The following is a 26938-nucleotide window of genomic DNA, read 5'->3' as shown; positions in this document are numbered from 1 at the left end:
CCTTTTTTTAAGACTTCATTTCTCCTTAAGGTGCAAGGTTAAGGGGCGCGTAGGGTCACGCGTTTGAAAAATCATTTAATATTTTCTTTATATTTTCTTATAGTAAAACATTTGAAGAATTTTCTGTGAAATTTTCAAGTGCTCAAAATGAATAAATAACTAAATAAAACAATTTTTGTTTGTTTCTTGTGTGCTATGTTTCATTTCTTCAGTGCTATCTATGCTTATGTTATAGATAGGAGAATTTTAAGAAACTTTGCTGAACATAGAAAATTCATATCTTTCGTGTGAACGGAGTTATAAGGTTGAATTTGAGTGCACTGAACTAAATCGTTTTTCTATCATAACTTTTTGCTTTTTCATATAGAAAGACTATGCAATCACTGTGAAAATAGACTTTTCAACTGAGGTCCGCAGGGCCGAATGTCATATACCATTCAACTCAGCTCGATGAACTGAGCAAATGTCTATGTGTGTGTATGTCTGTATGTATGTAACAAAAATATGCACTGACTTTTCTCAGAGATTGCTGAACCGATTTTCACAAACTAAGATTCAAATCAAAGGTCCCATGGGACCATAGCCTACTATTGAATTTCATCCAACTTCCGGTTCCGGATATATAGAATGATATGTACCAAAAACCTGTTTTAATCCACCTAGTGGTGTAATGATGCCTTTTTCATATCAATCATACTATCATATAAAATATTGTGGTTTTCTTCAAAATAATTTTCTACGATTATTAAAAGAATAATCAAAACTGGTTTGTTCGACCGTCTACTGATAAAAACTATGAATTGGAGAAGATTTTAGATCGATTTAGAAAACTTTTTACGGGTTTTGGTTCAGTGATGGTATAGAATTTTTAACACACTTTACCTTATATTTCCGGATTCGGAAGTCCGATCCGGATGAAATTCATGAATTGCGTATGGGACCATAGGACCTTTTATTTGAACATAAGTTTGTGAAAATCGGTTCAGCCATCTCTGAGAAAAGTTAGTGCACTTATTTTCACAATTTTTTTATGCACATAATTCCGGAAACGGAAATCGGATCCAAGTAATATTCAGGAATTTTGTATGGGATCACAAGACCTTTCATTTGAATCTAAGTTTATGAAAATCGGTTCAGCCATCTTTGAGAAAAGTTAGTGCGAGAAAACGTTACATACACACATACGCTCAAACACACACAGACATTTTGCGTACTCGACGAACTGAGTCGAATGGTATGTGACACTCGGTTCAAAAGTCGGTTTTCACAGTGATTCCATAACCTTTCTATATGAGAGATGCAAAAAGGAAAGAAATATGCACTCACTTTCTTCAGAGACGGCTAACCGATAATCTAAGATATAAATAAAAGGTATTATGGTCCCATAACCTGCTGAAACAGCTCAACCGATTTCCGCAAACTAAGATTCAAATGAAAGGTCTTATAGACTCCTGAAAATTTGTAAATCATTTTATTAGAATCCGGCTCCCGGTTCCGGAACTAAAGCGTAATAGGGGAAAAATTATCAATTCCATGAATATTTTCCACGGACGATGGTCAAAAACAGGTACAAATCCCATAAAACTGTTTGATAAATTCTTTCAGTTTGCAGAGCTTGTCAGTTTATGGGCATAAAAGCTTAATTCGGCTCTACTGGAAGACTATTTCCTGTTTCAGAAGTACCGAAAGAAGTGAAAAAAAACTGCAAAAATAAAATCCACTACGATTACTCTGCGATGCTTGATTTCCATTAATCTTTATTTCAATAAAAGCTCGTTTTATCTTTAAAGGTACTGTGAAATTTCATCCGGATCCGACCTCCGGTTCCGCAGTGAGTGTCAAAGTTTTCAAATCGCCATGTATAATGACAATATGTACAACACCGGTACGTGAAGATACGGTGGAAGAAGAAAACACAAAACGAACGATGCATGCTTTGTTCTATTTCGTACAAGCTATAAAGAAAACGAAACGGTTATGGATGTCTGCTACTAGTGTGTGATAATGGTAAAAAACGGTGCTGAGATTGATATTTTTTTCTATTTGATGGTAAGTGCGAATAATCGTACTACTTGTTCAGAGGTAACAGAAACCCATATTCGCTTCTTTTCTTTGATTTCGTTTAATTGGTTCAATCGAAATAGAGTATGAGATAGTAAGTATTGGTTTAACTAGGTTCAAAACTGTTCCTATTTGTCGATCATATTTGTTGTTGGCAAACAAACCCACTTCGGCTATTCCGGTCATCTGAATCCGGATTCGGAAGAATGGGAAATGGCAATTAAAAACTGCAAAAAGGATCTCACTCACTTTTCTTCAAGATGCAAAATCGAATTTCACAAACTTAAGGTTCAAAGGAAAAGTCTCAAGGTTTTATGCGGAATTCCTTAATTTGTTGTGGATACTACTTCCAGTTCCGGAACTACAGGGTAAACGAATTAAAATTGGCTAAGCGTACAATCAAATTGGCTAATAAAATTTCCTAAGCGTACAATCAAATAAAATTGGCTAAGCGTACAACCCGTACTGTAGCCGCATGCAGAGACAAAAACGCTTCATTAAATTCATTAAGGGGCGGGTAGGGGCTAGCACTTTTAAAAAATTGTTTAATATTTTCTTTATATTTTCTTATAGTAAAACATTTCAAGAATATTCGTGGAATTTTCAAGCCTATTTTAACGAAACTCTGGAAGTTATGGACCTTTATCTATGGATATCTCATTCTTAGAAGAAGCAAGAGCTCGGCGCACAGGCCCAAGATTTCTTCTTCGATTGACTTCAAAACTTGACAAAACATTCTTGAAATGTTTCATTATAATAAATTACAAAAGAAAAAACATGATTTTTTGAAAATGTTAGCTTCGGGCTCCCTGGAGTAATAATTTTTATCAACTGATTTTATAGACAAAAAACTTCAAACGCGTTTTTTTCGAAAGCAGGTTTTAAAATTCCGTGTCCGTAGTCATTCAAAAACTACTGCATCATTTTTTTTTCAAATTCCTACATAGAAAAAACCAGACCCCAACCTTTTTCTTATCGTGGTTTGGTACTTTGGGGATGATTAACAGCTACAAAATGGTTATAACTAAAATTAAAAAAAAATTAAAAATCAAACAGAAACGTTGGCGTCTAGAAAATTTCAACTCTAACTATGCTGCATTCATTTGTTCACTTCTGATTAGTCTGCGCTGAGATACAGTGAACACCGCAAATCATGATTTTTAGGAAGCGTTCTGAAAAATACCTCTTCACCGACTTATTTCTCAATATTTTTCCACGAAAAAATCACAAAATATTGTTCAAATGAAAACTGAATGAAAACTTAACTCGAAGATGGCTGAAACGATTTTAACAAACTAAGATTCAAATGAAAGGTCTTATAGTGTCCTAAAATTTATTAGACAAAAATCCGACTTCCGGTTTAGCATGATAAGTGGAAAATTACGAACTTCATTAGACTTTTTCACAAACTATGGCAAAAACAGGTAGAAATCCCATAAAACTGTCTGATAAATTCTTTTAGTTTGCAGAACTTCTTAGTTTGTGGGCATAAAAGCGTAATTCGGCCCTACTGATCCCCCTTTCCCTGTTCCGGAAGCACCGAAAGTGGTGCAGAAAACAATTAAAAAATAGAACTCACTTCGACTTCTCTGCGATGCATGAGCCGATTTTCACACGTCTTGTTTTGAATTAAAGCTCATATTATATTAAAAGCTACTGTGAAATTCCATCCAGATCCGACTTCCTGTTCCGCAGTTACAGGGCGATTAGTGTCAAAGTTTTCAGATCGCTATATAGAACGACAATATGTACCACAGCAAAATAAGAAGAAAATACAAAACAAACGATGCGTGCCTTGTTTTATTTCGTACACGCTATGAATAAATCGAAACGGTTACGGATGTCTGCTACTAGTGTGTAATGTGGTAAAAGACGGTGCTGCGGTTGATAACAATTATAGCTATTTTATGATTATGCACGGCCGAAAGAATAATCGAATGTAAATGAATTCAAATTTTTTTGAAAAAATATGAAACGTTCACATTCGGTAGTGCAGTAATATCGTGCCGGTGGTCATTACATAAACAGTAATAATAATAAAAGTAATAATCCTACTACATGTTTTATACTGCTGACTCATGCTGGTTAGCTTGGCTTACATATGTAGAAGTAACAGAAACGCAGGTTAGCTTTGTTTGTTAGATTTCGTTTAATTGGTTTAATCGAAATAGAGCATGAAATTGTAAGTATAAGTTTAACTAAGTTCAAAACTGTTCCAATGTTTAGGTCATATTCGTTGCTAGCAAACAAACCAACTTCGACTATACCGATCATCTGAATCCGGTTTCGGAAGAATTGGAAATAGTGATTAAAATCTGCAAAAAAAGATCTCACTCCTTTTCTTCAAGATGGCCAAATCGATTTTTACAAACTTATAGGATCAAAGGAAAAGTCTTACAGTTTCATACGAAATTCCTAAGTTTGTTGTGGATTCGAATTAACTACTTTCGATTCCGGAACTACAGAATAAACAGGATTTGTAGAGTTTGTTAGATTAAGTCCGCACAAACTTTCCTTTTTCTATTCAATGAAAAGTTGTTTTTGAGAATTCCACAGTATTATTGCCTTTCTCATATAGAAAGGTTATGCAATCACTTGAAAAACCGACTAGTGAAAATTGGCCCGGAGGGCCAAGTGTCATATACCATTCGACTCAGTTCATCGAGCTGAGCAATGTCTGTGTGTGTATGTATGTGTGTGTGTGTGTGTGTATGTGTCAAATAATCTCACTAGGTTTTCTCGGAGATGGCTGAACCGATTTTGACAAACTTAGATTCAAATGAAAGGTCTCGTGGTCCCATACGGAATTCCTGAATTTCATCCGGATCCGACTTCCGGTTCCGGAGTTATAGGGTAAAGTGTGTTCAATATTGTACATCGTCACTTAAACCGGCGAAACAAAAAACGTAAAAAAAATCCTAAACTGGTCTCAAAACTACACAAATCGATAGTCATTATCAGTAGGCAACTAAACAAACCGATTCCGGCTATCCTGTTTCCCGGTACCCGGTTCCGGAAGTACCGGAAATAGTGGTCATATATACCAAAATGGATCTCACTCACTTTTCTCAGCGATGGTTTGACCGATTTCCACAAACTTAGATTCAAATCAAAGGTCTCGTGGTCCCATAAGGAATCCCTGAATTTCATCCCGACCGACTTCCGGTTCCGGAGTTACAGGGTAAAGTGTGTTCAATATTGTACACCGTCACTTAAACCGGCGAAACAAAATACGTAAAAAAATTTCTAAACTGGACTCAAAACTACACAAATCGATAGTCATTATCAGTAGGCAACTAAAAAAACCGATTCCGGCTATCCTGGTTCCCGGTATCCGGTTCCGGAAGTACCGGAAATAGTGGTCATATATACCAAAATGGATCTCACTCACTTTTCTCAGCGATGGTTTGACCGATTTCCACAAACTTAGATTCAAATGAAAGGTCCCGTGGTCCCATACGGAATTCCTGAATTTCATCCGGATCCGACTTCCGGTTCCGGAGTTATAGAGTAAAGTGTGTTCAATATTGTACACCGTCACTTAAACCGGCGAAACAAAAAACGTAAAAAAAATTCTAAACTGGTCTCAAAACTACACAAATCGATAGTCATTATCAGTAGGCAACTAAACAAACCGATTCCGGCTATGCTGGTTCCCGGTATCCGGTTCCGGAAGTACAAATAGAATACCACAATATTATATGTACATGAGAAAGGCATCATTACACCACTAGGTGGATTAAAACAGGTTTTTTTGATGTTATGAGTAATATGAGAAAGGCATCAGGTGGATTAAAACAGGTTTTTTTGTTTAGATTTTCAAAGCAAATGACTTCTGGTATTTCAATATATGTCGTGTAAAACGAATTGGTTGCGTACACTATACACACTAAGAGTTTTTCGGCTGTGTTTAAATCCATGTATAATTGCTTTTGTTGCTGATAATTTCCCAGAAGTATTCACAGTAAAAAAACTTGTGTTACTGAACAAGTTCTAATGTGCTTGTTAAGATGTATCGTTTCTCAGTAAATCTATTTCACGTTTGATCTTTTCTTATCCTTATTGCATCTTCACTCTTGAAAAAAACCCAACGATACTCGATACAAGAAATATTTCTATTCGTCAAGGAACCAGGATTCTCGTCTATCTTGATTAAGTTAGTCCTAGACTATCTATTTCAGAAACACGTATGTATCTGTATAAGTATCTGCGCCAATTTGGTGGTAATTTGTTGAATTTTTTTGGGAATTATGGTGGAATATGCATGCACACTAGCAATAAAACAACACATTGATTTTCATATAGTAATAGATATAAGATAGCTTTGATTTCAGCAATCTCGTATAAGCAATAATTCGTTATCCTGTTTACTAGTTAGTTCAGCGAATGAAATATATACTTCGGTAGTGCTTCGTGGTCGTATCGAATTTTGAATAAATTATTTCATTTCTCTATTCGTTCTCAATTATACTGTCATTTGCAACCCGCAAATCCTTAACGTAGTATGTTCTTATTATTTAATTTTACAATCAATGGAGCTAAAAGATCATTAATAGTGTCATGGATGTCTTCGAAACTAAGAGCATTAAATGGAAAATTATGTTTTGTCAATAGCTTAATAACACCTTCAATCAGTTCCACTGTAACTATCGGGTACATCGGACGTGATTTCACGTTTCTCCAATAGTGCGGAGAATTGTTTTATTCCGTTATCAAGGTCATTCCGTATTCTATTGTCTGCATCAGTGCGGTCGAGTGATAATTCGAATTAATCCGTCCTCAAGGTCGATTGTGAGCTAGTGATGCCGTTAATCGATACAAAATATAAACAGTTTATTTGTGTCTTTTCCTCAGTGAGGTTTTTTGCACCGTCACGCTGAACCGTTAACTGGTGCTTTGTTCTTTTCCTCGTAGAGGTTTTTTGGCATCAATTGAATTGGCGACCGTTCCTTACAACTAAACAACAAGCTTAGTATTGCTTCTTTCTTTATTCTTCCCTGATTACAGTTTATTGTTGCATCCCTCTTATAATTTCCCACTTGCCCAAATATAACCTCGTGCTACAGTAAGCACATTGAGTCCTCCCCCTCCAGACGATGAAGCGAAGACAGATCCCAAATTGGCTGTTGTTGACAGTAATAAAACCCCTCGGATTAAGGAATATTCCAATGAACCCTCGCTATCGACCGGTCCATATGTGGTGTACTTCAGGACCAAATCAAAAGATAAAGCATTGAATTTATTGAAATTATTTAAGAACCTGACGTCACATTACCCGACTGTCACACAAATTGTAAAAAAGCGTTCCGACAAACTCAGGGTCCCGTTGACCAGTTTAAAGCAGGCTAATGAGATCGTTCGAAATGATCTCTTTAAGTGGGAGTATCGCGTATGCGTACCAGCTCGCAAAGTCGAAATAGACGGCGTGGTCACAGATGCAAGTTTGACTTGCGCAGATATTCTTGCGCACGGGGTTGGCGGTTTCAAAAACCCCTTACTCAAGAGTTTGAAGATACTGGATTGCAAACGCTTGCATTCAGTATCGATCGCCGAGGATGGGTCAAAATCTTATCCAAAATCGAACTCGTATCGTGTGACCTTCGCTGGTTCGGCTCTGTCAAATTATGTCCTTCTGGTTAGGATTCGTCTACCCGTACGTCTTTTCGTGCCGCGGGTTATGAACTATACTAATTGCCAGAAATTAGGATACATACAGTCACGTACCCAGAGGGGGGGCCCGAGGGGCCCTGGCCCCTCCCGAAATCAAAAACTTATGTATACATATTTAGAAGGTCTCAGACATGTGTTACAGAAATAACAAGACAGTAAACGTAAAAAAATGTAACAGTTCCAGTGGAAAAGTTTAAAGTGTATGTTAAAAACACCCATAAAAGGTACACCAAGAATTAGGTACATAATCAATCTTCAGTAAGATTATTTTTTTATCTTTGGGCCCCTCCCGAAACGAAATCCTGGGTACGGGCCTGGATACACAGCCTCCCATTGTGCGAATCGGCCCCGTTTTTCGAAGTGTGGAGAGTGTCATGCGGATGGCTCTTGCGAAAGAGACACTGAAAACCAAGTAAGGGTTCGGAGGTGGCCCTTGAGGGGCCCCCAGAAGTAACAGCTAATGGAAGTGTTAGTAAAACAGCGAAGCAAAAAATAACTCCTGATCTAGAAAAACTGAGATCTGATAACAAGTTTCCAACACTTCCTAAGACAAAAAAAAACTTCATTGCCCCTAAAGACCAGTCAAAGAATCAACCAAATGCTGGATTTATTAAATTTTCTGATATGTAGTGGACTGGATTTTTAAAACTCTATATCTCTGACCCCTTGAAAGGTCTTTTGATGACCTTTGTACCCGTAGCTGAGACGTGTTTGAAACAGTTGACTGTAAAATGGCCCCTTTTTTCAGCGATCGTATTCTTCGATGGAAAATTTATCCAATGAGGTCACGGATTGGATCACTGTTTTACAATGGAGCTGCAGAAGTATCATCCTAAAAATTGATTACTTCAAACATCTATTATATACCATGAATTGCGATGCATTAGCATTGTGCGAAACTTGGTTAACTTCTGAAATATCTCTCAACTTACACAATTTCAATATTATTCGTTTGGATCGAGAAAACCCCTAGGAAGAAGAACTTTTAGGAATCAAAAAGTGATATTCCTTCTAAAAAATTAAACTCCGCTCGATACCAGGCATTGAAGTAGTTGCATGTCAGGTAACAATGGAAGGCAAAAAAGGCTTTTGCATTGCTTCTATCTACATCAGTGATATCATAGAACTCCTTCCCGCACCAACGTTGGTTTTAGGAGACTTTGACTCACACGGTACGGTATGGGGCTGTCTTCACGACGATAACAGATCAGCTATGATCCATGATATTTTCGACAACTTCAATATGACAATCTTGAATACGGGAGAAATGACACGGATCCCTGCACCACCAGCAAGACCAAGTGTGCTGGATTTATCCCTTTGCTCGACATCGCTACGGTTGGATTGCAAGTGGAGAGTAATCCCCAATCCCCACGGTAGCGGTCATCTAGTTATCGTAATTTCAATCGCGGATTAAGACCATCGGAGATAATCAATGTTTCGTATGATCTCAAACGAAATATTGATTGAAAATATTACGCAAATTCGATGTCTGAGAAACTGGAAACAACACAAGAACTTCCTCTGGAGGAAGAGTACGCGTTTTTGGTTGGCTTGATTCTCGACTCCGCGATTCAAGCTCAGACGAAACGTGTACCCGGCGCGAAAACTAACATCCGTCCTCCCAATCCGTGGTGGGACAAAGAGTATTGAACGCGGAAAGAACCTCAGCGTTCAAACAGTTTAGAGCCAATGGAACACCTGATAATTATCATAATTACGCAACGTTAGACAAGCAAATAAAGAACTTAATTAAAGCAAAAGAACGCGGTTACTGGCGCCGGTTTGTTAACGGATTAACAAAAGAAGCATCGATATTCGATTTCACTAAAAAAGTATGCCCGAACTCTGCTCCGGACTCAATTTCATTAAACTGGAAAGAATTCAGTATCGTTGTCTACGTATTGCCTCGAAGTGCTTGCGGGAGTCTTACCGTTGAAAAATCGATTCTGGGATCTCTCATATCGATTGCTAATCCGATGCGATATCTTAAATCCGATAGTGATTGAAAACTTCGAATGGCTTGTCGAGCATAATTCTCAAACCCGTTTAATGGCCTTGTATTTGGATTACAAGGCTCAGAATATTTATTCTTCTTCGTTTGCTTCCAACTTCTTGGATACTTCTGATTCGTGAAATTCCGGATCACGTGCGCCCTCAAGTGGCCAAAATATTTTTTATAGTAAATTTAGAACAGTCAACTGTGAACAGATGTTTTACACTGACGGATCAAACATCAACGAGTCCACAGGCTTCGGCATCTTCAATCAGAACATCACCCAACTATTTACAATATTCTCGAAATTGGTGATAAAATATTAGAAGTAGAAGAGTCGACTAGCTGTACTGCGAAACATAAAATGAGCAAACCCGAACGATACTGGGCACTAGTTAGAGTATCCAAACGGAAAGTCTTTGATGGTGTTTTTTTCAATTATATAATTTTGAAGGCACACTGCTTAAGCTCTAAGATGTCAGAGGGCTTTTTCTAATTTTAATTAATAACTAACATAAAACTGGGGATAGTATATTTAGATAATGTCGTATTGGGGTTGCAGTGGTCGACTTTGGCAGATTACAGCCTACAGCTGGGCGATCGGCAACCGTCCGGCGTATTGAATGTAACACGTTGGTAAGTATCTATGTTGGCCGATTTTTTCACTCCGTGTGGGGTTCGCGAGGAAAACCCCCAGGCTACGAATACCCGGGCGGGTGGGCCCGTATGCTTTTCATAGACTTCAGCGGCCTTCCGTGGCAATGATCTTTTCTATTTTTTTTTCCATTCTTTTCCGTAACATTATCATCATTGCCACGGAAGGCCGCTGAAGTCTATGAAAAGCATACGGGCCACCCGCCGGGTATTCGTAGCCTGGGGGTTTTCCTCGCGAACCCACACGGAGTGAAAAAATCGGCCAACATAGATACTTACCAACGTGTTACATTCAATACGCCGGACGGTGCCGATCGCCAGCTGTAGGCTGTATCTGCCAAAGTCGACCACTGCAACCCCAATACGACATTATCTAAATATACTATCCCAGTTTTATGTTAGTTATTAATTAAAATTAGAAAAAGCCCTTGACATCTTAGAGCTTAAGCAGTGTGCCTTCAAAATTATATAATTGAAAAAAAACACCATCAAAGACTTTCCGTTTGGATACTCTAACTAGTGCAGTATCGTCGGGTTTGCTCATTTTATGTTTCGCAGTACAGCTAGTCGACTCTTCTACTTCTAATATTTTATCACCAATTTCGAGAATATTGTAAATAGTTGGGTGAAGTCGAAGACATCATATTAACAAATTATAACCAAAAGTTTTATCAACACCACAAAAAATAATTCCATTTTCTTCTCTGATTATACTCAGAACTTTTTGCTTCAATGTTGGTCCATCTGGAGACTTGATTTTTCTTTTTGTTGCCATATCTATGAATTCAAATTTATACGAGATACAAACGAAAGTACTAACATACTTATATAAATGAGAATTCAATTTTTTTACCAGAGCAGTTTGAATTTCGTCATGAACATTCAACTACTCATCAACTTGTAAGAGTAACGAACATGATAAAAGCAAGAAGTCGGTTCCAGATTGAATTTCATAACAGCTTTTGAGACAATGTGAGCTTCAATTCAAACCAAAATTCGTGAAAATCGGTTCAAGCATAGCTGAGAAATCGAAGTGAAATATATTTTTGGTGTTTTGCTTTACTACTTTCGGTGCTTCCGAAACTAAAAAACCTGTTTTAATCCACCTAGTGGTGTAATGATGCCTTTCTCATATCCCTCATAACATCAAAAATATTACTGTGGAATTCTCAAAAACAACTTTTCATTGAGTAGAAAAAGGAAAGTTTGTTCGGACCTAATCTAACAAACTCTACAAATCCTGTTTATTCTGTAGTTCCGGAACCGAAAGTAGTATCAACAACAAATTTAGGAATTCCGTATGAAACTGTAAAACTTTTTTTTGAACCTATAAGTTTGTGAAAGTCGATTTGGCCATCTTGAAGGAAAGTGAGTGAAACGCTTTTGCAGTTTTTAATCACCATTTCCAATTCTTCCGAAACCGGATTCAGATGACCGGTATAGCCGAAGTTGGTTTGTTTGCCAGCAACGAATATAACTTAAAAATTGGAACAGTTTTGAAAATAGTTAAACCTAGACTTACAATTTCATGTTCTATTTCGATTAAACCAATTAAACGAAATCTAACAAACAAAGCTAACCTGTAAGCCAAGCTAAACAGCATGAGTCAGCAGCATTCAGTAAGATTATTACTTTTATTATTATTGTTTGCACCATTACACCACCGGCACGGTATTACTGCACTACCGGATGTGAAAATATCATATTTTTCCAAATAAATTTGAATTCATTGACATTAGTTTATTCTTTCGGTCGTACTGATCATAAAATAGCTATAATTGTTTTCAACCGCAACACCGTTTTTTACCAATATTACACACTAGTAGCAATCAGTACCCGTTTCGATATCTTCATAGCGTGTACGAAATAGAACAAAGCACGCATTTATGCCCTCAAACTAACAAGCTCTGCAAACTAAAAGATTTTATCAGACAGTTTTTTGGATTTTTTACCTGTTTTTGGCTATCGTTTTCACATATTACCATGTAACTCCGGAACCGGAAGTCAGATCCAAATGAAATTCAATAGCAGGCTATGGCACCACTAGATCTTTTATTTGAATCTTATTTTGTGAAAACCGGTTCAGTCATTTCTGAAAAAAGTGAGTGCATATTTTTCCCATTTTTTTTTCAAGCACATCATCCTATATCTTAGTTTGTGAAAACCGGCTCAGCCATCTCCAAGAAAAGTGAGTGCATATATTTGTTACATACATACACACATACACACAAACACGGCACACACAGAGACATTTGCTCAGTTCGTCGAGCTAAGTTGAATGATATATGACATTCGGCCCTCCGGGCCTCGGTTAAAAAGTCGGTTTTCACAGTGATTGCATAGCCTTCAGTATCATCATGTAACCTGCGTGTTACAATGGTTCATTAAAGACTTAATAGTTTTAACAACAACTGTTACTACCATGTTATTTTTGTATCAAAATATTGTTTTCACTATTTCTGGTTTGCTATAAAAGGAAGTTGACGGTAAATGATTATCTAACTATCGGGCAGAACTGATCATATCGCTTGATCAGGCGCATTTCCAATGTAATTAAAATACATCAATATCGTAGATAATGATTAACGCCCGGAGAGCGATTATTATTAGCACCGAATAAATCGAAACCAAATGAATTTTCACGGGGCAATTCTTTGAACCAATTTTGTCGATGTAGGTGATGCATGCGACCAATTAATTAATATGTTACACCATCTAAGATCAAAAACGGCAATTAAACATATTCATACTAGTACATGGATTCTCAAACCATAAACAAAATGTTTACTTCCCGTTCGGCGCCTAGATAGGAGGTTACCATCGCTCTCAGTCATTTGGTTATTTCTTTAGCTAGGTTAAAATAGTATGACAATTATTGATTAGTTCGATCGTCGTTATGACCGATTTACACTACTATCATCGTTGCGTTCGGATGATAACGAATTCAGATGTCCGTTTCCGGATGATCAGGCGAGCTAAAGAGAGAGGATTTAGCGAGAGCGAGAGGTATAAAAGAACCTCCGGAACATGGATCGGGTCTATTTTGTTAGATACTCTACTATAGAGTCGAGACTAGTAGTCGGAATCGCGGATACTCGGACAAAATCAGCCCAGAAGGGTTTGATAAACGTTACATCGGGCAAAAAGTGAAGTGTATCACGAATTAACTGTTTGTGCGTGAACGCGTGTGACAGACTTGAGGGAATGATCGCGAAGTGGTGTCCTCTGGGACCGAAAACGTACCATAGTGACCCGGAAGTGATAATTGGAACTCGTTAGAGGGTCCTATCGGTAGCGTATGCCCGATATAGTTAAGTGCGTCTTTCCCTCTAATAAAAAACCCACTCAATACTATAGTGCACTGTGATACCCCCTGAAAACCTAGTGTCCGTCCGAGTCCGTCACGACCGTTCATCAACATACGGTCCCGCGATCCCGAACCCACAAAGTGCTTGCTCAAAAACCATTACCGATCACCGCAGTGGCCCCAGCAGCACCCACAGCATACGAAGCTGTACTCGGAGATAAGTATTGGCAATTCTCCACACCACTACCAGACCACGAGCGACCGGAGCGTCGCAGCCGAAGGTATGTGAAACCGTTTTACTCTCGCTCCCGAAATCATCGGGCACTATATCGTCAGTCCACATGGGACCATCGAAGGCGCCCAACCCGGCCGCAGCATGCTAGCCAACGTATCGCACCTTGAAATATTGTTTTTTCTTTAATAAATATAATTAATATCTACAAGATGAATATACATATATCTCCGTAGTTTCTATTTAAGGTTCTTCTTTTGTTTAAATTTGAATAAATTATGGTTGGGTTATTAAAATCGCTATTGTGTACTTTTAAAAAAGAAATCTTTGTGAATCGGTAGTCTCAAATGAACGGGTAAGTGTTAATTTGTCGTCATGGTGTCCTCTGGTCAGCAGATAAAGTAGAGCTTTTCACTACTTTTCACAAAAGAAATATATATAAAATTTGTTAGAGAGACTAACAATTGGCGCCCAACGTAAAAGAAAAAAAAATATTTCAGAGTAAAATATTTTTCTCATTTGTGAAGGGGAGGAACGACAAATTAACAATTAATTTATCGCGAATTGTCTGCTTTGGTTTCTTAAATGATATTTGTTCGATTCATTTGCATTCCCATATTGGATATAGTTGTGCATGTCGAGCCGGTGAAACACTTGATGGAATTGGACTCTATTCATGGAACAAGCCGATTTGATTTAGCAGACAATATTCATTGGTTTGACTTAGTTTTCGCTGTTGAAATGAGAGTTTGATTGTGTTGGTCCGTTTTGATTATAGGGTGATATAGAGTGATAATATATTCACGATGGATTCATATAATAGCTTTCCAGAGTCTATGAATAGGGATGAAGCTTTTACAACATGGTACTAAAGCTTGCTTCATTTAGAATTGGAACAAAGACAATTGCCTGTATATCAGTTATTTATTATTGTATTCAAGATCTTTTTTTATACAAATGTAGCGTTTTCTTCATACTTTTAAGAAAAAATACGGATAAAATTATTCGTCACGGTTTTGAAGGAATTCTCGAATTTTTCCTGTAACACGGCTCAGTAGGCGGCGCACACCTTCTTCGTCCATCGTTTTAGCTATCTTATTCCACCAGGTCGTCATCTGATTGATGTCTTTGACAACGTTTCCCTTTGCCTTGAGTCTCCTCTTCATAATTGCCCAGTATTTCTCAATAGGGCGGAACTGGGGGCAGTTGAGTGGGTTAAGGTTTTTCGGAACAAACTGGACCACTTTCTCTGCATACCATTCTTAAACGGCTTTGCTGTAATGACAACTTGCCAAATCTGGCCAAAACATTACAGAATGGTCGTGGGATCGAATGAACGGCAAAATTCGTTTTTGGAGACACTCTTTTTGGTATAGTTCCGATGTCATTGTCTTATTTGTAACGAAAACTTTGTTTTTTTGCCGCAGCTGCAAATGCCCGGCCAAATCATAAATTTTCTTGCAAATTTGTCGGCAAAAACAAATTTAAATTTGGCTGGAACATCCCCCCGAGCCGTTGCCAAGTAAAATCTTTGACCTGGGATTTGCCTGAAGTCAGCCTTGACATAGGTTTCATCGTCCATCAGAAGACACCCGTTGAACTTGGTCAGCACCTGGTCATATAGTTTCCGACCACTAATTTTGACCACACTATTCTGTTTTATGGTTCGATTTGGCTGTTTGCTACCTCGATACGACTTGATTCCTTCCCGGAGTCGAGTTCTTCTCACGGTACTATGGGCAGTACCAAATTTTCTGGCCAAATCACGGTCCGACAGATTAGGATTCCTCTTAATCGTCTTCAACATCTTACCACGCAGTTTCCGATCGACAGTTCCACTCCGACGATTGGTCTCCACTTCCGAATCGTCGTCAATCTTTCCTTATACCGTTTGAAAACGCGCCATTCGGTATTTCTGGGCAATTTCAGCTGTTTAGCTAGCTTAGATGCAGACCACAATGGATTTTCCAAATAACTGTGCACAATTTTTTTTTTCCTTCTTTCGGCTTCCATGTTGATATATATGAGCCACAATATGAGCAAAAGTTTGTTCCAATTCTAAATGAAGCAAGCTTTATGACTTAAAAGTAGACCTATTAACAGAGGAAGAATTATCGTTTGAGCTAACAGTTCGAAACATTGTATTAGAAGGTGACAGACATTACCAGTAAAGACTTTTAATTCCGATCCCGTCGCACAAGTGAAAATTTGCAGAGAGAAGCTTGAGGAAATTGAATCAGTCCTCAGGAGAAAGGGGGACAATTTAACGGCATGCAAGGACCGCTTGTTACATTTGGGTGAGAGAGCTAAACTATTACTAAATTATGTATCAAGCAATTTGAAGGATGATTTAGATACAATTTTCAGTATCACCGTTGATCATCTGTATTATTATTTTTACAAACATGTTAAATTCCCAACTGAAGATTTGGATCCGGTAGAAGAAGAATCACCAGAACTCATTTTACCTACATTAGAAGAACTACTACAAAGAGAGTCGAACGATAAAGAATTTATTCTAATAAATAGGGCCACCCTAGTTAACGAATTAGAAAGACGTAAACGCGCAGAGGATTCAGAATACCATCTTAGAGCAGAGAAAATCAATGGGCTCAACAAATTCAAACAGATAATAGAACTAATAGTTATATTCCTTCTACTAGTTACAGTCAGAATACAAGATTCAATGCGAACTTATTTTCTAAAACCACAACCGATAGTGGGAAATCTAAACCATATCTTAATACCCGCCATACGATCACAGAAACATACAACCCTGTACCGTATTTACCTACGTTTAACTACACGGTTCCTTCAGTTTCAACAGGTTCGTCCACAATTTTCACCAATCCTGTACCAGCAGTGTCAGTACAGCAATCCGTGTTTGATTTTCGGTTTAATCCAAGTACCACCCAAACATATTCAGTGGGAAACCCTATCATAACTTCTTCAGCTTACATACCTGGCCAACCGTTTACACATTCTTCTGCTTTCATACCAGGTCCTTCACTGCCACCATCTTTTATTCCAAATTATGATCCTTTTTCCACGCGACAAGCTGCGAATAGATATTTCAACACACCGTCAGTTCCACAACATCATACTCTTCCTGTTTCCAGATGGGCAAAAGAAAAATACACTGGAGAAGATCAGGGTTTAAATCTGAACGAGTTTCTCTTCAAAGTGAAAAACCTGGCACTGTCTGAACGCGTTAACGAGGCAGAACTTTTCGACTCAGCTTTACATTTATTTAGCGGATCAGCCTTGAACTGGTACCATTCTATGAGATGATTTAGTCCTCGAACTACGATCATTTAGTCCTCGAACTACGAAATGCTTTCGTACACCCAGATTTAGACAATATGATAAAAGTCAAAATATATCTACGCAAACAACAACGTAACGAGTCGTTCCAGTCCTATTATTACGATCTAGAGAAATTATTCCGTTCAATGACCCTTCAAATTCCCGAAAATGAAAAAATGAAAATTGTTAATCAAAATATGCGATCTGACTATCGTCGGCAATTAACTTTCATACCTATTTACGATCTTCCGTCGCTGTTAGCAGCCGGTAGACGAGTTGATGCAAATAATTTTTCACTTTACAATAAAATGTTTGGCAATGAAAAATCGGCCAACATTATTACAGAACAGGATAACATATCTGATAAATCAGCTAAGGACCGTCCTGAAAATCTTCCAATAATCCATAACAACTCGAATAGGCACAATCAGACCAGACCGCCGCCGTTCGCGAGAGCACAGTCTAATCGAAACCCTTCAAATGAAACATTAGCGGGTCCATCCGGACAACATCCTAGCAGATTCCCTGGGAAGTTGAATAACAATACCTCTCGGGGACAACCCTATTCGGCATCGGCCCTCGATCGTCTAGTCGAAGCCCACAGGCCACCTGACCTTAATACTTGTTACAATTGTGGCAGCCCTTCTCATCGATATGACGAGAGTAGAGAGCCAAGAAAGGTATGGTGTCTTATTTGTGGTTTTAAGGGATTTGAATCCATAAATTGCCCCTATCGCAAAAAAAAACGGGATTCAGACGGATGCAAGTCGCGATTCGTCGAATACCCCACATCGCTCCAAAGTTTAGAACTTGATTCCATGTGGGAAACGGCAACAGAAGGCATGTATGCCCCTCTCATCGAGACTAATCTGATAACTTTGTCTGATAACGACGAAAATCGACCTTATGCCCATCTAAAACTTTACGGGTTCACTTGCTAGACAGTGGAAGCCAATCCACTATGATCAATTCTCATTTATATACTAAGATTAAAACCAATCGCATTCGACCGCTAGATCGACCCATTGTGCTAAAAACCGCCAGTGACGAGACTCTTGAGATACGAGGACAGGTTTTTGTGCCTTTCACGTTTAATGGCCAAACAAAACTAATACCAACTTTAGTAGTTCCCAAGCTTAGTGTCGAATGTTTATTGGGGATGGACTTCGTGCACACGTTCAATATTGCTCGAGTAGTACAATATACCTGTCTTGCGGAAGAATTAAAATCAATTACACTCGTCCCGACTTCAACACTCTCCGGCAAAGAGGCGAGCAGAATTGAGCAACTTAAACAAACCTTCAAAGTGGCTGAAAGTGGTCACCTTTCAGTAACACCTCTGATAAGTCACTCCATTGTCATAAAAGACGCCAATTTCCGTACGTCATGTCACCTCGCGTTCAGGGAATGGTGGCCGAGGAACTCGAAAGAATGTTAGCTCTGAACATCATCGAGCGTACAAACTCGGATTGGGCCTCCAATGTGGTTCCGATCGTGAAACCAAATGGTAAGGTTAGGTTATGTCTAGACTCTCGACGGATTAATGAGAGAACGATGAGAGACTCCTACCCTTTGCCGCACCCGGGAAGAATTTTAAGCCAATTACCCAAGGCCAAATACCTGTCAACGATAGACCTATCAGAAGCCTTCCTCCAAATACCTTTGGTTACCCGATCTCGAAAGCATACAGCTTTCTGCGTACAAGGTAAAGGTCTGTTCCAGTTCACCCGACTTTCTTTCGGACTTATCAACAGCCCTGCGACACTGTCAAGACTGATGGACCGCGTCTTGGGATACGGTGAACTGGAGCCTTACGTTTTTGTCTACCTCGACGATATAGTCGTGGTGAGCGAAACGTTTGAAGATCATCTGCGACTGTTGTCCGAAGTCTCAAAACGCCTTCGGCACGCAAACCTGGCCATCAATCTGGAAAAATCCCGTTTTGGTGTTTCTGAGTTGCCTTTTTTGGGATATCTTCTTTCAACAGACGGCTTAAGACCGAACCCCGAGAAAGTGCAACCGATCGAAGAGTACGAAAAACCGACGACCATCACTAAACTTCGTAGGTTTTTAGGAATGGCGAATTATTATCGTCGGTTTATACCGGATTTTAGCGGAATTGTGTCTCCTTTAACTGAAATGCTCAAAACTAAAAGTAAAATTGTTAAATGGTCTCCTGATACCGAAACGGCCTTCCAGAGTATCAAAGAACGATTAATAACCACCCCCGTATTATGTAGCCCTAATTTCGAAGCGGAGTTTGTAGTGCAAACGGATGCTTCGGACGTGGCCGTAGCAGGCGTTCTGACTCAAATACAGGATGACCAAGAGAGAGTTATAGCTTATTTTCCCAAAAAACTTACTACTCCTCAACGCAACTACCACCCGGCGGAAAAAGAGGCGTTAGCCGCCCTGCTGTCGATCCAAGCCTTTCGGGGGTATATTGAATGTAGCCCATTTACTCTTGTCACAGATTCATCTGCCCTTACCCATATACTCACCACCTCTTGGAAAGTAGGGTTACGCTGCAGTAGATGGAGTTTAAATTTACAACAATATGATATGAAGATTGTTCATCGTAAGAGTAAGGAGAACGTAGTAGCGGATGCATTGTCGCGCAGTGTAGCGGTGCTATCTCAACACCCTGGTTCCTCGTGGTACCTGTCCATGAAGCAAAAAGTGAGAGACAATCCTGATGATTACATTGATTTCCGAATAATAGACGATCAGTTGTTCAAATTCGTGTCTGCCTCGGATGGTTTTTATGATACTCGCTATGAGTGGAAGATAGTTCCCCCCCACGGATGATCGATTAAAGATTATTCAGTCTAACCATGACGAGGCGATGCATCTCATCTTGGGTTTGATAGAACCATTGCTAGGATTAAACAACGCTATTACTGGCTAGGAATGGCGAAACAAGTGCGCCAACATGTTCAGAAATGTGGAATATGTAAGGAGGTTAAAGCAGCCTGTGTTCCGTTAGTTCCCAAAATGGGGGAAATGAGGGTGGCAGATCATCCATGGCAAATAATCGCGGCCGATTTTATCGGACCCCTTCCCCGTAGCAAGAAAGGAAACCAACACATTCTAGTCGTAAGCGACCTTTTTATTAAATGGACACTTTTACACCCGGTAAAACGAATCGAAAGCTCTCATTTATGTGCAACTTTACGTGACCTGTAGTTCTTTAAAAACTCTACCCCAGAAATAATTATCACTGACAATGGAGCTAGTTTTCTTTCGAGAGATTTTAAAAGTCTTTTGGAACACTTCGGAATAGTGCATTGGTTGAATTCGCGCTACCATTCCCAAGCCAACCCCGTAGAGCGTACTAACAGAACAATAAATGCCGCTATAAGAACCTATATAAAAGAGGATCAACGTCTGTGGGACACCAAGCTATCGGAGGTAGAGTATATTCTAAACACCAGCGTTCACAGCTCCCCGGGTCACACCCCGTTTTACGTAACTCACGGTCATGAAATGTTTCTCCAGGGCTCCGATCATAAGCTAAAACGGCAAACTGATCTTAGCCTAAATGAAGAAGAAAAAGAAGAAATTCGAAAAAAATTCTTCCCAAAGTTGTACGAGCAAGTAAAGCAAAATCTTGCCAAAGCGAATGAAGCCTGCCGTAAGCAGTATAATCTTCGGCATCGTAATTTCTCTAAAGCTTTTCAGCCTGGTCAACTCGTGTATCGAAGGAATATGCGCCTATCTAGCGCGGTCGAGAATTATTCAGCAAAATATGGCCCGCAATATCTGCCCTGCAGGGTCAAGGCCAAACTAGGATCGTCCTCTTACGACCTAGTGTCCTTAGATGGTAAATCTTTAGGTATATGGCCAGCCGCCCACCTTAACCCTCAGGGTACGGACTATAAAAAAGTTACGTTCAGTACGGACTGGGTTAGCCTAACCCGGCGACTTTGATTGGGTGTATATCAGGCTGTACTTTGTCAATTTGAATAATTTTTTTTTATTTTGTGTAAAATTGTCTCAAAAATATAATAGAGTTGTCAGATTAATCATTTAACTGATTGAAAAAAAAAATATAATGAAAAATGTGAACGACTTCTCTTCGTATGGCGCTTTTTTCAAATTTCGCTCGGGTTACGGTAACCCAGTCCGTACCCTGAGGGTTAAGCCAGGATAAAAAAAAGCAAACACACAAAATTATTAATTGATGGTATATCAATCACTTCACACAGTGATAATCTATTCGATAAGGCATATTCATGCACCTTCTAATATAAATAATTACAAAAAAAAAAACCCTCCATTTCACACGGGAAATTCGATACGTTTCCTTTGAGCGAAAATAAAACTTCCACCCCATGAGAAAAATTGAAAAGAGAGTAACTTTTTTGTCAGAAGATCAGGTAGGTCTTGATGATAGATAACAGTTCAGTTGAAAAGTTCGTATCGTTTAATAGAAACACACATTTTTTTGCCAAAATTCGTTTTTATTATTCAACATAATTGCCATCAGAGGCGATACAGCGATTATAGCGATCTTCTAACTTTTCGATACCATTTTTGTAGTACGATTTGTACTTTGCCTCAAAATAGGCCTCAGTTTCAGCGATTACCTCTTCATTGCTTCTAAATTTTTTACCAGCGAGCATTCTCTTGAAGTCTGAGAACAGGAAAAAGTCACTGGGGGCCAAATCTGGAGAATACGGTGGATGAGGGAGCAATTCAACAGCTCCAAACACTGCTCAGAATCATCAATTCGTTGTTGTTTTTGATCGATTGTGAGCTCACGCGGCACCCATTTTGCACAAAGCTTTCTCATATCCAAATATTCGTGAATAATATGTCCAACACGTTCCTTTGATATCTTTAGGGTGTCAGCTATCTCGATCAACTTCACTTTACGGTCATTGAAAATTATTTTGAGGATTTTTATCACGTTTTCATCGGTAACAGCTTCTTTTGGACGTCCACTGCGTTCATCGTCTTCGGTGCTCAAATGACCAGTACGAAATTTTGCAAACCACTTACGAATTGTTGCTTCGCCCGATGCAGAGTCTGGATAACACTCATCAAGCCATTTTTTGGTATCGGCGGCACTTTTTTTCATCAAAAAGTAGTGTTTCATCAACACACGAAATTCCTTTTTGCCTTTCTCTATAGAAAGGTATTAGAATTGCTGGAAAAACCGACTTTCGAACGGAGCCTCGGAGACCCATAGTGTTATATACCATTCGACTCAGCTCGACGAGATCGGAAAATGTCTGTGTGTGTGTGTATGTGTGTGTGTGTATGTGTGTGTGTGTATGTGTGTGCACTTTTCGAAGATATTTGAACGCGCTCAATTTTCTCAGAGATGGCTCAACCGATTTTAACAAACTTGGGCTCGTTTGAAAGCTACTATCGGGGCATTGATCAAGTTCGAAGATAAAATGGCTGTGACTTTTGGTTCCGGAGATATGATTGTATAAGTGACGTAACCGACAAAAAGCGTTGTATTTGAACGCGCTCAATTTTCTCAGAGATGGCTGAAGCGATTTGAACAAACTTGGACTCGTTTGAAAGCTACTGTCGGACCGTTGATCAAGTTCGAAGATCAAATGGTTGTGACTTTTGGTTCCAGATATATGATGGTATAAGTGACGTAACCGACAAAACACGTTGATTTTTACCGCTCTTGTATATATAAGGGTGCCAAAATTTTGGGATCAACTCTATTTTCGTAAAGTTCTATTGCTCAAAAGTTTAAGGACCTCGAAAAAAGCCTTCATGCAAAATTTGACCTAAATTGGACATGCTTAAGGGGTGCTGCCCGGTGGTAAAGGTTTGACAATTATCGACCTTGAAAAAGCACCATAGGGGGGAGTACATGAAATTTCCAAAATCGAACATTTTTTTTGATGCCAAAACTCTTAAAACTGCATAAAACATCGAAATTTAGTGTCATCTCAAAAAAAAATTTGTTTTGAAAAAATCAACTTTCTGGGACTTGGAAAAATTTTCATATTTTTTCTAAGTCCCAAAAAGTCGATTTTTTCAATAATTTTTTTTTTCGAGATGACACTAAATCTCGACGTTTCATGCAATTCTAAGCCTTTTGGCATCAAAAATTTTTTTTCGATTTCGAAAATTTCATGTACTCCCCCCTATGGTGATTTTTCAAGATATATGAAAATTCCACTAAGTGGACTAAGAAGGGTTTTGCCTTTCTCTATAGAAAGGTATTAGAATTGCTGGAAAAACCGACTTTCGAACGGAGCCTCGGAGACCCATAGTGTTATATACCATTCGACTCAGTTCGACGAGATCGGAAAATGTCTGTGTGTATGTGTGTGTGTGTGTGTGTATGTGTGTATGTGCACTTTTAGAAGATATTTGAACGCGCTCAATTTTCTCAGAGATGGCTCAACCGATTTTAACAAACTTGGGCTCGTTTGAAAGCTACTGTCGGGCCATTGATCAAGTTCGCAGATCAAATGGCTGTGACTTTTGGTTTCGGAGATATGATTGTATAAGTGACGTAACCGACAAAAGGCGTTGAATTTGAACGCGCTCAATTTTCTCAGAGATGGCTGAACCGATTTTAACAAACTTGGGCTCGTTTGAAAGGTACTATAAGGCCATTGTTCAAGTACGAAGATCAAATGGCTGTGACTTTTGGTTCCGGAGATATGATTGTATAAGTGACGTAACCGACAAAAAGCGTTGTATTTGAACGCGCTCAATTTTCTCAGAGATAACTGATCCGATTTTAACAAACTTGGGCTCGTTTGAAAGCTACTGTCGGGCCATTGATCAAGTTCGAAGATCAAATGGTTGTGACTTTTGGTTCCAGATATATGATGGTATAAGTGACGTAACCGACAAAACACATTGATTTTTACCGCTCTTATATATATTATTTTGGCACCCAATATGTATATATATATATATATATATATATATATATATATATATATATATATATATATATATATATATATATATATATATATATATATATATATATATATATATATATATGGGTGCCAAAATTTTAGGATCACCTCTATTTTCGTTAAGTTCTAGTGCTCAAAAGTTTAAGCACCTCGAAAAATGCCTTCATGCAAAATTTGACCTAAATTGGACATGCGTAAGGGGTGCTGCCCGGTGGTAAAGGTTTGACAATTTTTGACCTTGAAAAAGCACCATAGGGGGGAGTACATGAAATTTCCAAAATCGAAATTTTTTTTGATGCCGACACTCTTAAAACTGCATGAAACATCGAAATTTAGTGTTATCTCGAAAAAAATTTTTTTTGATAAAATCAACTTTCTGGGACTTTTTCAATTTTCATATTTTTTCTATGTCCCAAAAAGTCGACTTTTTCAAAAAATTTTTTTTTCGAGATGACACTAAATCTCGACGTTTCATGCAATTCTAAGCCTTTTCGCATCAAAAATTTTTTTTCGATTTCGAAAATTTCATGTACTCCCCCCTATGGTGATTTTTCAAGATTCATGAAAATTCCACTAAGTGGACTAAGAAGGATTTTTTTAGATTAGCATCACTGATTACAAATAGGCAACGCAAATGTCAAGCACTAAGTTGGAAAAATGATGCTGACTGTGTGACATAAACACTGAAGCATGCTTTTGTGAACTACTCGAATCAATCTGAATGAATTAGTTTCGAAATTAGTATCCGAAATTATTTAATAAAATTACGAAATACATTTTCATGAGACTGTTATGAAAGAAGAGAAAGGCATTATCACACCACTAGGTGGATTAAGAAGGGTTTTTTACATTAGTTTCACAATAACAAAAGTAGCTTCACTCAAAATGAAATATCTCACAAACTAATAATCAGACAGCTGTCAAATTTATACACGTATCTTTTGAAGGTTGGTACTAACTGAAAATGGTATGGATTTAATTCTAGTGGCGCCCTCTCATAGAAACGATACGAACTTTTCAGCCGATCTGTTAAACTCTCCTGAAATCGGTTTATACAGCTTCTTTTGCAGTCTTCCTACAAGTAAGACGAAGACGGTATTTGCTGTCTCTATTTAAAACCCGAGCTCCCGTCATGGTAGTTGTTGCACCAGACATTTAAATCATCATTGTATCCTCCGGACGCGGAGATCGATCATACGATAGTTACTTACGGGTAGTAAAACCTTTGCGCGCTAGTTAATAAGTATAGATAAGAGATTGCAAATTCGTATAAGAATGTGTGTGAGATATGAATGCAAAAAGAGTGAAAGCGATTTGAACATTGAGGCTTCAAACTGGTACGTACGGGATAGAATGATTGTGAGTACAGTCCTAAAACTGGTACGTAAGAGATAGAATGATTGTGAGTACAGTTCTCAAACTGGTACGTACGGGATCGAATGATTGTGTGTATGATTGTCGAATTAGTATAGGAACAGAGTAGTATAGGAAAAGATAGATGAGATATAAGTAATTTACCTTAGAAGAGAGTGTATGGATTTATATCTTTTGGCTTCTAGGTATATTAGAAAAAAAATATACGCTCTCAAACAAAATATCGAGCGTGGATTCCCATTTCAAACAGTAGAACAGAAATCTACGCGGCTGCAATCCTGAGATCTCGACACAGTTCTCTGAGTCCATGAAATTGGTGTTAATCCGTTTGCGGCACATAGGTGTGCAGTGCCATGAATGCGATGTTCGAATGACTTTCTAGCCGAGGAACCAGGCATTTAACTACAAAAAAAATACGTCTGTATTTTTTTTCACCCAACCCAGGGAGTATTGTAACCTTTGTGTTACAATGGTTCATTAAAGACTTAATAGTTTTAACAACAACTGTTACTACCATGTTATTTTTGTATCAAAATATTGTTTTCACCATTTCTGGTTTGCTATAAAAGGAAGTTGACGGTAAACGATTATCTAACTATCGGACAGAACTGATCATATCGCTTGATCAGGGGCATTTCCAATGTAATTAAAATATATCAATATCGTAGATAATCGATTAACGCCCGGAGAGCGATTATTATTAGCACCGAATAAATCGAAACCAAACGAATTTTCACGGGGCAATTCTTCGAACCAATTTTGTCGATGTAGGTGATGCATGCGACCAATTAATTAATATGTTATACCATCTAAGATCAAAAACGGCAATTAAACATATTCATACTAGTACATGGATTTTTAAACCATAAACAAAATGTTTACTTCCCGTTCGGCGCCTAGATAGGAGGTTACCGTCGCTCTCAGTCATTTGGTTATTTCTTTAGCTAGGTTAAAATAGTATGACAATTATTGATTAGTTCGATCGTCGTTATGACCGATTTACACTACTATCATCGTTGCGTTCGGATGATAACGAATTCAGATGTCCGTTTCCGGATGATCAGGCGAGCGAAAGAGAGAGGATTTTGGTTATTCCGTTTTTGAGAAAATTGAGTGAACATATTTCTTTAATTTTTTCATAGTACCCTGTAGCTTGGGAACCGAAAATTTTATCCAAATAAAAGTCAATAGACGACTATGGTACCATAAGACCATTCATTTGAATCTGAGTTTGTGAACATTGGATCAGCTATATTTAAAAGAAAAAGTGCATATTTGTCAGTGCATATCACCCTGTATCTCAGAAATCGGAAGTCAGATTAGGATGAAATTCAATAGCAGGATATGGGAACATGAGACCTTTAAGTGATATTAGTTCTTGAATATCGGTTTAGCCATCTCCGAGAAAAGTGAGTGCATGTTTTTGT

The sequence above is a fragment of the Malaya genurostris genome, chromosome 2, assembly GCF_030247185.1.
Source record: "Malaya genurostris strain Urasoe2022 chromosome 2, Malgen_1.1, whole genome shotgun sequence".
In the NCBI taxonomy this organism is placed as follows: Eukaryota; Metazoa; Arthropoda; class Insecta; order Diptera; family Culicidae; genus Malaya; species Malaya genurostris.
Note: the sequence above shows the minus strand (reverse complement) of the source record.